Here is a 12946-nt window from a genome sequence, read left to right as displayed (position 1 = left end):
CGAGCCAAAGGGGGTGTCCTTTATTTCTAGTCCAAATGTCCAAATGTTTAAGTGTGGACATATTGGGGCCATTTAACAGACAAGACAAAGTGCAGCCTTGGGAGTTGAGTGAGTGGGAGTTGGGAAAAGGGAAAAGAGATTATTAGTGGTTGTTTTTTTTTTTTTTTTTTTTTGCTGCCAAGAGGTCATATGGCCGGTAAGTATACTGGCAAATGCCCCGGAGAGAGGAACTCATTAATTGTCCTTGCAACCAGTAGGCATGTATGATCACCCTCATGGTATTGCTGCCCAGATAATTACTGAGTCACTGTTGCTTTGGGATGTTTCTTTGGAGCTCTCAGAATTATTTTGCAGTCATCTCTTGGATGCCACATCCTCCTACTTGGCCATCTGGCAGAGGGCAGAAATGTCTACCTCCACGGCGGTTGCTGAAACAGTAGGGGCAGCATTGATGCCTCCCTCCCCCTGACTGCTTATACAGTATGGCCTTGCATGCTCATTCTCAGCTCCACCACACATTTTCTACTTTGCATTGAGTGGTCCCAGGATTCTCATGATGTTATTAACTAGAAGGTATCCCTAGAAGAGTCACTTCTTCAGTCTGTCTCCTCTAACCCACTTAGAACAAAAAATAAAATGAATCCAGGAAGCCGACTGTCATGCTAGCTAGACCATTTTATTCCATAGACTGAGGCAGAAATAGATTCTTTCAACTTACTAACAACTTACCAACTACTAGTGCAGCTATTTTCATTGGCAAGCCCTCCTCACTGTAGCTTCACTGCCATGAAGGAAGGCCCAGGGATCACTGAAACTTGTAGTGACCAAAAATGTCAGTGCACTTCCACATAAATTACCCTCTGGCTACATAGAACTGCCCAGTATATACCCACTGTCTCTCTCTGGCCATCTCTGCCTTCGTGTGGTGGGCATTTCAAGGTAACATACACTACATACATCTTAGCTTCCATTGTTAGCAGCATCCTGGTTGCCTAAAATCTGAGTTAGCCTAGACATAGGATGACAGCTTTGGCAGAGTACAGCAAGGCCTTTATTATCCAAGAGGCGTTTGAACAATCATTTTTAATGGAAATCATTGCTTAGCTTTCCAACTATTTATTGTTCTTCCATTGTGCTTAAAATGGATAGTGATCCATAGAGGCCAAAAGAGAGACAGTCATACGTTTTTTCCCTCTAGATTTCTTTCTGCTGTACTTCTACTTCTGTGCCAAATGTCTTTATCTTCTCCGAGGAGTTACTAGTAGATTTGGGGTTATTAAACACATATGCACATGCACGCGCATGCATACACACATGCACACGCACAGTAAATGTCTCTCAGGAGTCTCAGTGGTCAGATATACCCTAACCTTTTGAGTCAAAGGCACTCTGGCATTTTTTTTTCACACACAAGGGACAGTGTTGCCCTCCTGCAGGGCATTTGGCAAAGTTGTGGGAGCGTTTTTGGATTATCGCACTGAACGAAGGGAACTAGTGGCATTTTGTGAGCGGGCATGAGTATTGTGAAATGCTCTACATTGAGTGGGTTATCCTGCCCAGGAAGGAATTATTCAGGCCCCAGTGCCATAGTACTGCCTCTACAGGGAAACACTGAAGAGGAAACTGGTGAATTGAGGGCACAGGAGAGTTCCTACAGCATTTCCAGGATTATTAAAGATCTATGAGGAATGGCTAAAGTGGAGTTTCTCAAAGAGTGGTCTCTAGATCACCTATATCAAAATTGCGTGGGATACTTTGTAAAATATACTTTTTGTGTCCTACCCACCCAAGAAAATCTGGGAGACGGACCAAGGAATCTGCATGTTTAACAAATCCTCCAAATGATTTTTTTAAGGTTTTCCCCCAGCCCGGCTTATTGAAATATAATAGACAATTAGTTGCTCTTATTTACATTGTACAATTTAATGAGGTTTTTTTTTTTCATTTATAGTTGGCATACAATAATATATTAGTTTCAGTTGTATAGTATAGTAATTAGAGATCTATATAACTCACAAAATGGTCACTCCACTAAATCTAGTACCCCTCTTCTCCTTACATATTTATTACAACATAATTAACTATTTTCCTTATGCTACACTTTATATCTCCATGTCTATTTTGTACCTATCCACTTTCCAAATGATTTTGTATATGCACTAAAGCTTGAGAACCACTGGATTAAAGGCTCTTCCTGTCTAATGAAGAGAAGGCTGAGGGCTAAACTAATTAAGATCTATCTATCTGTGTATGTATAATATATTTCTATCTCTGTCTCTATGTCTACATCTATAGATATAGGTATAGAGAAAGCCATCTATCACCATTGATGAAAGCACAAATGGAAGTAGGTTTGGATAATTAGGTTGGATTTAGGTAGATAGTAGAAAGTGTTATCTCTTCTCCTTTGAAAATATTTAAATTTTCATTGTTTTAAAAATAGCCCCAGTCTCAAAAGGCTTAAATAAATCTACAAAGAGACAGTAAACCTATGATAAAATGTTCAGCTTACTTTTCTAGTTATTAAGAATATTCAAATTAATAAAACATCTGTTTTATATTTATCATATTGGCAAAGGTGTTTTCATCAACTTGTATTTTAACAGTAATGCTCGTTATTGAAGAGCATTAAGTTGAGATAGTCTGTCGAAAAGGTATATTCAAACATTCATTCTGAAAATTATTTTGACCAGATGTATTTATAAAGCCTTAAAATGCATATATCCTTTGATGTTGTAATTCTACATCTAGAACAAAAATTAAGAATTTTCATTGTCATTTGTCTGCATTTTGTTTTCAAATCTTATTTAGATGTTTAGTGCTGCTTTATTTATTATAATAAAAATGGAAAGAACCTAAATGTTCAACATTAGGAAATTGTTTGGTTGCGTATTATGTGACCATTTAAACTTTAAGTGTATAATGAATTTTAATAATGTGGACAATATCAATTCTATTATATAATGTTATGTGAAAAGATTAGGTTATAAAAGTTTGGCTTTAACTGTATGGGAGAAAAATTAACAATGTGTAGAAAAAGAGAACGAGAAGGAAAAAATATGCCAAGATGTCAACAGAGGATTATCTCTATTGGTAGGCTTGTGTGTAGTTTTTAGTTTCCTTATGCTTGTCCTAATTTCCAAATTTTTCACAATGGGCATGTGCAACTTTAATAAGCAAAAATAAGTTAATTTAAATATATCTGTTGCATAGACTAGAGGCAGGGAAGGATGCAAAGTTATTTCCAATTACATTCACTAATTTGAGGTAGGATAGGGATCATAGATTTCATTTAACATAATATGATCAGTTCTGTGCCTATTAGCTCATATCAATATAGCATTATCTTCAAAGGAACTTTGTTAGTACTTGCTTTCCCCTCTTCGGTACATTCTATTACTGATCTCATATTGATCTAATGAACATTGTTCCCAATAGAAATCTGGTTGGAATGGAGTAGCTTGGGCGGTAGTGGTACTTGGGCTTTATTTGTTTTAATTTACATTTCATGAATATCAAATAAATTGGATTGACCAGAAATTTTCAGGAAGGCATCAGGAACCTTTTCAAATTAATGTTACTCTTTCGTTTAATTTTTTTTTTCCTGAATATTCCATTTGCATTTTATTCTCTTGGTTATTTGCCATTTGTAACCCTAATAGAATTGCTGAATTAAATCTTTCTAGTGATACTTATAAATACAGTAAGATACAATGATATACTTATGGGGTCATTTTGGCAGGAAGAACTTGGTTTTCTAATAAATAAGAAGCGAATAACGGTATTCATTAAATTCAAATTCATCAGGACCATATTAATCAAATTTGGAGACTGAGCTTGAAAATGTGAATCATCATTACAGGTTACATTTAAAAGACATTGATTGCACATGTATGTGGTATGACTTTATGGATTACCAGGGAAATTTAAATGAGCTGCTGTAAATAATAGGAATTGGTACTCTAGAGCGTTAGCAAGGAAAACAGGCTGCAGATAGTGTGCCACAACATGCACTTTGCTCACTTCTATTGATAGAGGGAGTTAGAGTCAAATCATTTGTGAAACTGTTACTACATCCTTAATAATAATTACGTGATCTTCATAATCAGATACCTCTTGGATTCTGTGCTGTGAATATGGGTCTAAGCAGGGTGCAATAGCTCAGGTTAAGGAGACCACTGAGGGAGCCCACTTCAGACACTCATTCATTCCCTGCTTCTTATGGAGACTGTATATAATAGCCATTGAAGCTTTTGCATAGGGAGGTGAAATAACTCAGTTCAGGGTAAACCAACTGAATCATTCATTGTCGCAGAATCACTGTCTCAACAGCCTTCCTAGGGGATTAAACTGATAGTCTTTTATTTTGCAATAATTTGACAGCCATTGCCACCACTTAGATATTTGCTGTTATAATACAAGCTGAGCCATAGGTATAATTACTAATTATATGATAATCACTTTGATTTTCACAGAGCCCTTCCCTTTTTATTATGAATTCCCAGTATATTCAGGCAAATTTAAATTTTATACTCGGAATAATTGTGTAAGGTAAGCAGGGAAGGTAGTATGGATCCTAAGTCTTCTCTCTAAATCCCTTGGGATACAGTGTGTTTTGGAATACAGAACTACTTTGGAATGAGAATGATAATAACAAATATTATAAAATAGAAACTTGTCTGGTAACCTGAACCCCTGGTCCCCCTTGTGGATTTCTGCTTATTCCCACATTCAGGCTTCTACATGAGCTCAGATTGTTCTCTGGCTGGTCTGAAGTTCCCTCCCTTCTCTGCTTCACTTATTCTTAAGCATCCTTCAGCTCTACCTCCTCCAGGAAGCCTTCTCTAACACCTGCTCCTTATACTGATTCTTGCTCTGCCGACCTCCTATAGCACTTGTCCCAGTATCACTAATTCCACACTTAATTATTCTGGGCTTCCTGTGATACACATATATGTTTCATTACATTGTTTGTTTTTGGTCAGTCACTGTACTTACTATTTTATATTGATCATATCACTTAATCATTTCCATTTGGAATTATAATTTTGCCCATTTTGTAAGGTTCAGAGAGGTTAAGTAACCTCTTAACGTGCTTATGGCCACATAGTTGTTTAGTGGTTAAACTGGAATTTAAACCAAATTCTCATATGAATCCAGAACCTATACTTTTAACTACTACATTATTTGATGTTAACTTATGTCCTTAAAAGAGCTCACACTCTAGGTGGGAAGATAAGAGTTCCATTTCACATATCTCCTTGTTATGGACTGAATGTTTGTGGTCTCCCCTCACCGATTCATATCTTGAAGCCCTAATCCCCAGTGTGATGATATTAGGAGATGGGAATCTTTGAGAGGTAATTAGATTCATATAAGGTCATGACAATGGAGCCCCCATGATGAGACTAGTGCCCTAATTAGAACTGAAAGGCAAAAGACAAAATTATTAAAAATAACTATAGCTAGTCTATGCCCACGCTACCCTGAACAAACCCAATCCTGTCTGATCTCGGAAGCTAAGCAGTGTTGGGCCTGGTTAGTACTTGGATGGGAGACCACCTAGGAAGACCAGGTGCTGTAGGAGTAAAAAACAATAAAGAAAGAAAGAAAGAAAGAGAGAGAGAGAGAGAGAGAGAGAGAGAGAGAGAGAGAGAGAGAGAGAGAAAGAAAGAAAGAAAGAAAGAAAGAAAGAAAGAAAGAAAGAAAGAAAGAAAGAAAGAAAGAAAGAAAGGATTGTAAGCTGACAAGGTCCTTGTAATCTGTTAGGTCAACCAAGGGTTGCCTTGCCTAAAAACAAACAAACAAACAAACAAACAAAAACTATAGCTATAATAATTTGATATGGATACACTATAAAGAAGGTAAAATGTGACATCAAAAAACATAAAATGTGGTAAGGGAATTAAAAATGTGGAGTTTTTCTATGTAAGTGAAGTTAAGTTTTTAGCTTACAATAGACTTTTTATGTAAGCCTCATGGTAACTACAAAACAACATAAAGAGAAAGAAATCAAAACATACCACTAGAGGTATTCATCAAATCATAATGGAAGACAGCAAGAGAGGAAGAAAGGAACAAAACAACACAATGGTAATAGCAAGCCCTTATCTAGAAACGTAAATTGCACTTTAACTGTAAATGGACTAAATTCTCCAAGACATAACAAGGCATAGAGTAGCTAAATGGATTTAAAAAAAAACAAGATTCATTTATATGCTGCCTGTAAGATACTTCAGATATATGGATACACACGGACTGAAAATGAGGTGATGGAAAAAGATATTTGTGACAATGAATACCAAAAGAGAGCAGGGGCAGCTAAACTAATACTAAAAAAAAAGAGTTTAAGTGAAAAATTATAACAAGAGACAATAAAAGTAATAATGCAATGATTAAAGGGTCAGTTTATCAAGAGGATATAATAATTATAAATATGTACCTGTTATCAGGATACCTAAATATATAAAGCAAATATTAACAGATCCAAAGGGAGAAATAGATAGCAACACAATAATAGCAGGGGCTTTCAGTACCTCGCTTTCAACAATGGATAGATCATCCAGACAGAATAATAATAAGGAAACATTGGACTTAACTACATTACTACACCACTACACTGCTAGAGGAATCACACTTTCTATTAGAAGCGTCATACTTCCTGATTTTAAACTATAGACACATAGATCAGTGGAACAGAATAGTAGCCCAGAAAGAAACCCATTTAGGTATTATCAACTCATTTTTGATAAAGAGTGACCAAAAATACATAATCAGGAAAGGATAGTCCCTTTAGTAAATGGTGCTGGGTAAAGTGCATATCCACCTGAAAAAGAATGAAATTTTATCCTTATTTTATTCCATTATCAAAAACAAAACACAAAATGGACTAAAGAAGTAAGTGTAAGGCCTGAAATTGTGAAATTCCTAGAAGAAAACATAGTGGGAATGCTCCTTGATAGTTGTCTTGGCAATAATTTTTTTTTGATCTGACACCAAAAACACAGGCAACAAAAACAAAAATAAGCAAGTGGGACTCTATCAAACCAGTTTCTGCAAAGAAAACAATCAATGAAAAGGCAACCTACAGAATGGGAGAAAATATTTGCAAGCCATATATTCAATAAGGGGTTAATTTTGCAAATAAATATAAATAACTTACAATTCAATAGGAAAAACAACAACAAAAACAAGTAACCCAATTAAAAATAGGCAAAGGACCAGAATAGATTTTTTTTAAAAAAAAGACATAGAAATGTCCCATAGGTACCTGAAAAGACACTCCACATCATCAGTCATCAAAGAAATGCAAATCAAAACTATAATGAAATATCACATCACACCTTTGAGGATGACTGTTTTCAAAAATTAAAAAGATAGCAAGTTTTTTTTTTTGAGTATGTGGAGAAAGGGAAACTCTTAACGATGAGAATGTAAATTGATACAGTATAGCCTTTATGAAAAGCAGTATGGAGATTCCTAAAAAGTTACCGTTAATTTTTGAGGAACTTCAATACTGTTTTCCATAGTGACTGTACCAATTTACATTCCTACAACCTCTCCAACACTTGTTACTACTTGTCTTATTGATGATAGACATTCTAAAAGGTGTGAGGTGGTATCTCATTGTGATTTTTAAAATCAATTAATTATTTTTTGGTGACATTGGTTAATGAAATTCAATAAGTTTCAGCTGTATACTTTAACAGTAAGGCACATATATATGTTTATTTATACTGTGTGTTCACCTCTCATAGTTAGATTTCTTTCTATCACCACATACTTGACCCCCTTTACCCTATCATTTGTGATTTACATTTCCCTAAAGCTAGTGAAATTGACCATATTTCATGTCTGTTAGCCATTTGTATGTCTTCTTGGGAGAAGTATCTGTTAAGGTCCTCTGCCCATTTTTTAAATTGGATTGTTTGTTTTCTTGTTGTTGAGTTGTATGAGTTCTTTATATATTTTGGATATTCACCCTGCACTGGAGGTATTATTTGCAAATATCTTCTCCCATTCAGTTGGTTGCCTCTTTCTTTTATTGATGGTTCTTTATGCTGTGCAAAAAATTTTAGTTCGATATAATACCATTCATTTATTTTTGCTTTTACTTCTCTTGCCTTTGAAGTTAAATTCATAAAATCCTCTCTAAAACCAACATCTCTGAATTTAGCATGTATGTTTTCTTCTATGCAATTTATTGTTCCAGGTCTTATAGTTAGGTCTTTGATCCATTTTGAGCTAATGTTTGTGTATGGTAACAGATAGCAGTCAAGTTTCATTCTTTTATATGTGGCTTTTCAGTTTTTTCAGTACCATTTATTGAAGAGGATTTTTGTTCTTCATTGTATGTTTTGGACTCCTTCATGGAAAATTATTTGCCCATACATATATGGATTTATTTCTGGGTTCTCAATTCTGTTCCATTGGTCTGTGTGTCTGTTTTTCTGCCAATATCACACTGTTTTGATTATTGTCACTTTGTAGTATAATTTGAAGGTAGGCAATATGATACCTCCAGCCTTGTTCTTTTTTCTTAGGATGGCTTTAGCTATTCAGGGTCTTTTGCAGTCCTTCTTCTGGGTATCTACTCCAAAAATTTGAAAACATTTATCCATAAAAATATGTGCACCTGATGTTCATTGCAGCATTATTCACGGTGGCCAAGACATGGAAACAACCAAAGTGCCCTTCGATAGATGATTGAATAAAGCTGTGATACAAATATACAATGGAATACTACTCAGCAATAAGGAAAGATGAAATGCTGACAGTTATGACAACACAGTTAGATCTTGAGATTATCATGCTAAGTGAAACAATTTAGACAGAAAAACTTGAGAACCATATGATTTCACTCATATGTGAGATATAAAAACTGAAAGCAACAAATGTAAGACAATCAAAAACTCATGGACACAGACAACAGTTTAGTGGTTACCTGAAGGAAAAGAGGGTGAGGGGCGGTAGATAAGGGTAAAGGGGGTCAAATATATGGTTACAGAAGGAGATTTGACTTTGGGTGGTGAACACGCAATGCAATATACATATGATGTATATTGTATATTGAATTGCACACTTGAAACCTATACAAGTTTATTAACCAATGTCACCCCAATAAATTTAATTAAAAAGGTACCCTTATCTCAAATTTCCAGCATCCAGAACTTTGAGAAATAATTTTTTGCTTTTTTAAGCTGCCCATCCTATGATATTTTGTTATAGCAGCCCAAGCAGACTCAGTCACTCTTCTTAGTACATTGGAACAGTCAGGGAGCTCTTTGGTACTCAATATTCGTACATTGCTTGATTTTCTGATAGTTTAGAGGCTACTGAACTTCATTAAAGGCTAGCTTTCCATATCTTAATTTGTCACATGGTAAGTCTACTGATACTGGGATGATGTATTTCAATACCAGATTGTGTAATTAAGCAAAAAAAAAAGAAAGAAAGAAAAGAAAAAGGACACTACAACTTGGTCAAGTTAGTTAAGCTCTCTGTGCATTAATTTACTTATCTGTAAAATGGGAATAATAATAGTACTTCTGTCATAGGGTCATTATGAGGAATAAATTAATTTTCATACACACACACATACACACAGTATTTAGAAGAGTATTTGGCAAAGAGAAAGCCCTATAAGTTTCTACTACTGATATTGTTATGCTGTTGTTGTTAGTGTCTGCAACTTTGTGCAAAGTGGAGAGGGATGGTTTTGATAATGCCACCAGTGATCCATATGTCTTGGGGAAAGAAACGTGCTATCACTTATGCACAACTTTGCACATAATAGGTACTACAAAAATAGTTAGAGAATGAATGAGTTGTGGAATGATCTCAAACCCTCACTGTTCTGAAATATCTAAGTAGAAAAAGTTCAAAAGGTAGAAAGAGGTTGGATAACATGTTTCCCTCATGTTAACAATGAATGGGTTCCAGAAAACACTAACATCCAGTCTCTCCCTCCATTCAGATCCCCTAAAATCCAACTTCTGGCTCAACACTATGACAGGGCCCCTCTTTATGACAGATCATTCTCTGTTCTAGATTTGATATATGATTGTAAGCAAGGATGCCACAGTAATAACTCTATTCACTGGCATATGAATGAGAATGATTTTTTTGGAGCTCTCCATGCCTGATTAGTCATTTCCTTTATGGGCTTGTTCAAGAGCGCTGGGCTATGGGATGTTTTGTGAAAGCAACGTGCATTGTCCCCTTTAAGACACCAGGGAGATTTGATGGGTTTCCTTTTTGTAGAAAGCTAAGGAGATGCCCTTCTAATCTTGGACAGACTACCTGTTGTTACCCTTGGGGTTTTCATGGTGGCATCAAATCAAAGGATTTTTGTACAGCTGGGAGGAAAAGCAATCAAACATTCTTGCTGAGAGGCACCATCTGCTTGAAATTCCCATGTAAAGGCAAGGATCATGTTTGCCTTGTTTCCCATTGTATCCCCAGTACATAACTCTATGCTTGGCATAGAGTAGGTATGTGATAGACATCTGTTGATTAAGTGAATATTTTGCAAGGGGGAGACAAGAAATACTTTATGTTGGCCTATTTTGATTTGGCCATTCTCATCTGTACTACAGGTAAAGAAGGCTTTTCCTCTTTACTTGCACCCCTAGCCTGGATTATCCACCTCTCTTCTGTACTCCCACACACCCTTCATTTCCCTCATTACAGTACTTGCTGTACTGTAATATCTCTCTGTCTTTCTGCCCCTCCTCTCATTCCTGAATTTCTGCGTATGTCTCATCCACTGCTGTCTTCCCACTGCTGAGAACGGTGCTAAGCTGAAGATTGGTGCTCAAAAAATATTAATTTAGATTAATGATTCTAATGCCCGTGGTGGTCAGCAAAAACATTTACAGTGTCATACATCACATTTATATCACACAAAGGGCTTTTTATAGACAGATACCAGAAGGATGGTGGCATTCATCAGATTGCTGCCAGGGGAATGGTTGGTCATAGAGTTTTTTTTTCATTTGGAACATAGGAACAAGTATAATAGTAAATTCCTAGGAATGTTGTAGGGATTCAATGGGATGATCCTCTAAAGGGATCTAGCTTGGGACCTTTATAGTAGAAGGTGGAATTTTGTTTTTTTCCTCACTGTCAGTCATATGAGCAGGTAGAAGGATGGGGAAGAAGGAAAAATAGTAGTGCCTTGGGAAGCAAACAATGCTTACCTCTTTTCTTACTTCCCTCCCATCTCCTTTGCCTTCCCACCACCCTTGTTAAGACAAAAGTAGTGCTTAAATGCCAGCCATCAACTTTAAGGGGACTGTGAAGCACCACTTAAGATGACCCCTTGCTGAACACTGATCTTAGAGGATCAGAACAGTAGAGCAAGCTGGATGAATGGGAGCCTGGGGCCTCAAATGCTAGAGGCAGAGGAGATGGTGAGGATCCAAGACAGGAAAGTTCCCTTGTGGTCATAATGAGGTAGATGGGTGCCCCCAAAGACTGAGCTAGAGTGCTGGCTTTCTCAGTTTCAGTATCTAAGAATTTGTTAGGGTATATTTTTCTAGGCAAAGTGACATTCCTAAGAGGATTAGAATGGACTGATACCACACAATGGCAATAGTCTTAAATGAATAACTGGAGGGTGCTGGTAAAGGATGAGGCAGAAAGGAGGATAATTTCCATGATTTCGACTGCTTCTCATTCATTTATTTACTCACCTGTTCACTCATTCATCCAAGAAATATTTTAAATAAATTGTTTGTGTAGGTTAACAATTGGCCAATGAACAAGAAACACAGTGGTGAGCAAGACAGATATGGATCCTGCACTGGTTGTAGTTATAGTCTAATAGGAAAAACGAAATCATCATACACATATAATTTGAGTTCATGGAGGACATATAGAAAGAGCTATAATAGCAGGAGGAGCTGTGAAGGGTCAGAGAAAACACCTTTTGAGCTGAGAATTGATGGATGAATAGGCATTAACTAGAAGGGAGGAGAAGGGGAGGAGGATCCTGAGAGACATTCTAGTAGGCAGAGGGAACCCACATAAAAAGGCTGTCACAATTGAATGGGGTATATGCTAGGACTGGGGAAGGAAAGGATACTGTGAGCCACTGCCTAGTCTCCAAACAACCTTGAGAGAGAGGGCAACTATGATTATCCCTTTCAATGCAGAAGGAAATTGAGACTCAGATATATTCATGTCTTTCATTCATTTAAGGAGTCATTATCAAGTACCTGCTAGGTTTAAGTCACTGTGGTTGGGTCCAGATGAACAGGTTTAGGTATGGTTCCTGGCCCCTAGGAGTTTACTTTCTAGTAGGGAAGTAGAGTGAGTTAGCCTAGGTTACAGTGCAGATAAGAGGTAGCTAAAGCTTGAAGTCTTCTGACTCCAAGTCCAGTGTTCTTTACGTGTTGTCACATTGTGACTCAACAAGGAAGAAGCCCTGTTAGTCACATCCATGATGACATTGCCAGATGGGGCACCTTAGCTTTTGTTCTACCAGCTAATGAGTGTTTCCTTAACTTTCATTGAGCACATTGAAAACCCAGGACTATAAAAGGTAAACTTTAAACAAAAACAGAATTTGGGCACAGTATCTCTGTGACAACCACAGCTGCCTCTTTTTGAATTATTTCTGTGGGCTAGAACTTTTATGCATGTCATGTATCTAATCCTAACAACCACCCTATGAGTGAGGTATATACTTATATTCATTTCTCTGTTTTACAGATAAGGCTGCTGAGGCTCAGTGAGGTTATACAACATTGTGAAGCTTGCTCAGTTAGTAATTCAGGGCTATAGAATGCATACCTATGTCGTTTGATTCCATAGCCCATGCTCTGAATCACCATACTATGCTGCATCTATCTACCAGAGTGGAATGAAGTAAATGACACTAGCCTAGAGACAAAGGGGCAGTCTGGGACAAAGGCCAAAGATTGCTCTTCCTGGCAAGACT

The 12946-nt window shown here is 36.7% G+C and overlaps 1 protein-coding gene and 1 pseudogene across 2 annotated transcripts in view; both read left to right on the top strand.

Moving 5' to 3' along the window:
* The window catches only part of FGF13 (fibroblast growth factor 13), a 457427-nt gene that overhangs the window by 234607 nt on the left and 209874 nt on the right, over positions 1 to 12946 (top strand). The window lies entirely within an intron of this gene.
* LOC118608562 lies at positions 5469 to 5587 on the top strand (annotated as a pseudogene).

This window comes from Rousettus aegyptiacus, unplaced genomic scaffold, assembly GCF_014176215.1.
Source record: "Rousettus aegyptiacus isolate mRouAeg1 unplaced genomic scaffold, mRouAeg1.p scaffold_m13_p_9, whole genome shotgun sequence".
Lineage (NCBI taxonomy): Eukaryota > Metazoa > Chordata > Mammalia > Chiroptera > Pteropodidae > Rousettus > Rousettus aegyptiacus.
Note: the sequence above shows the minus strand (reverse complement) of the source record. Positions and strands in the feature narration are given on the sequence as shown.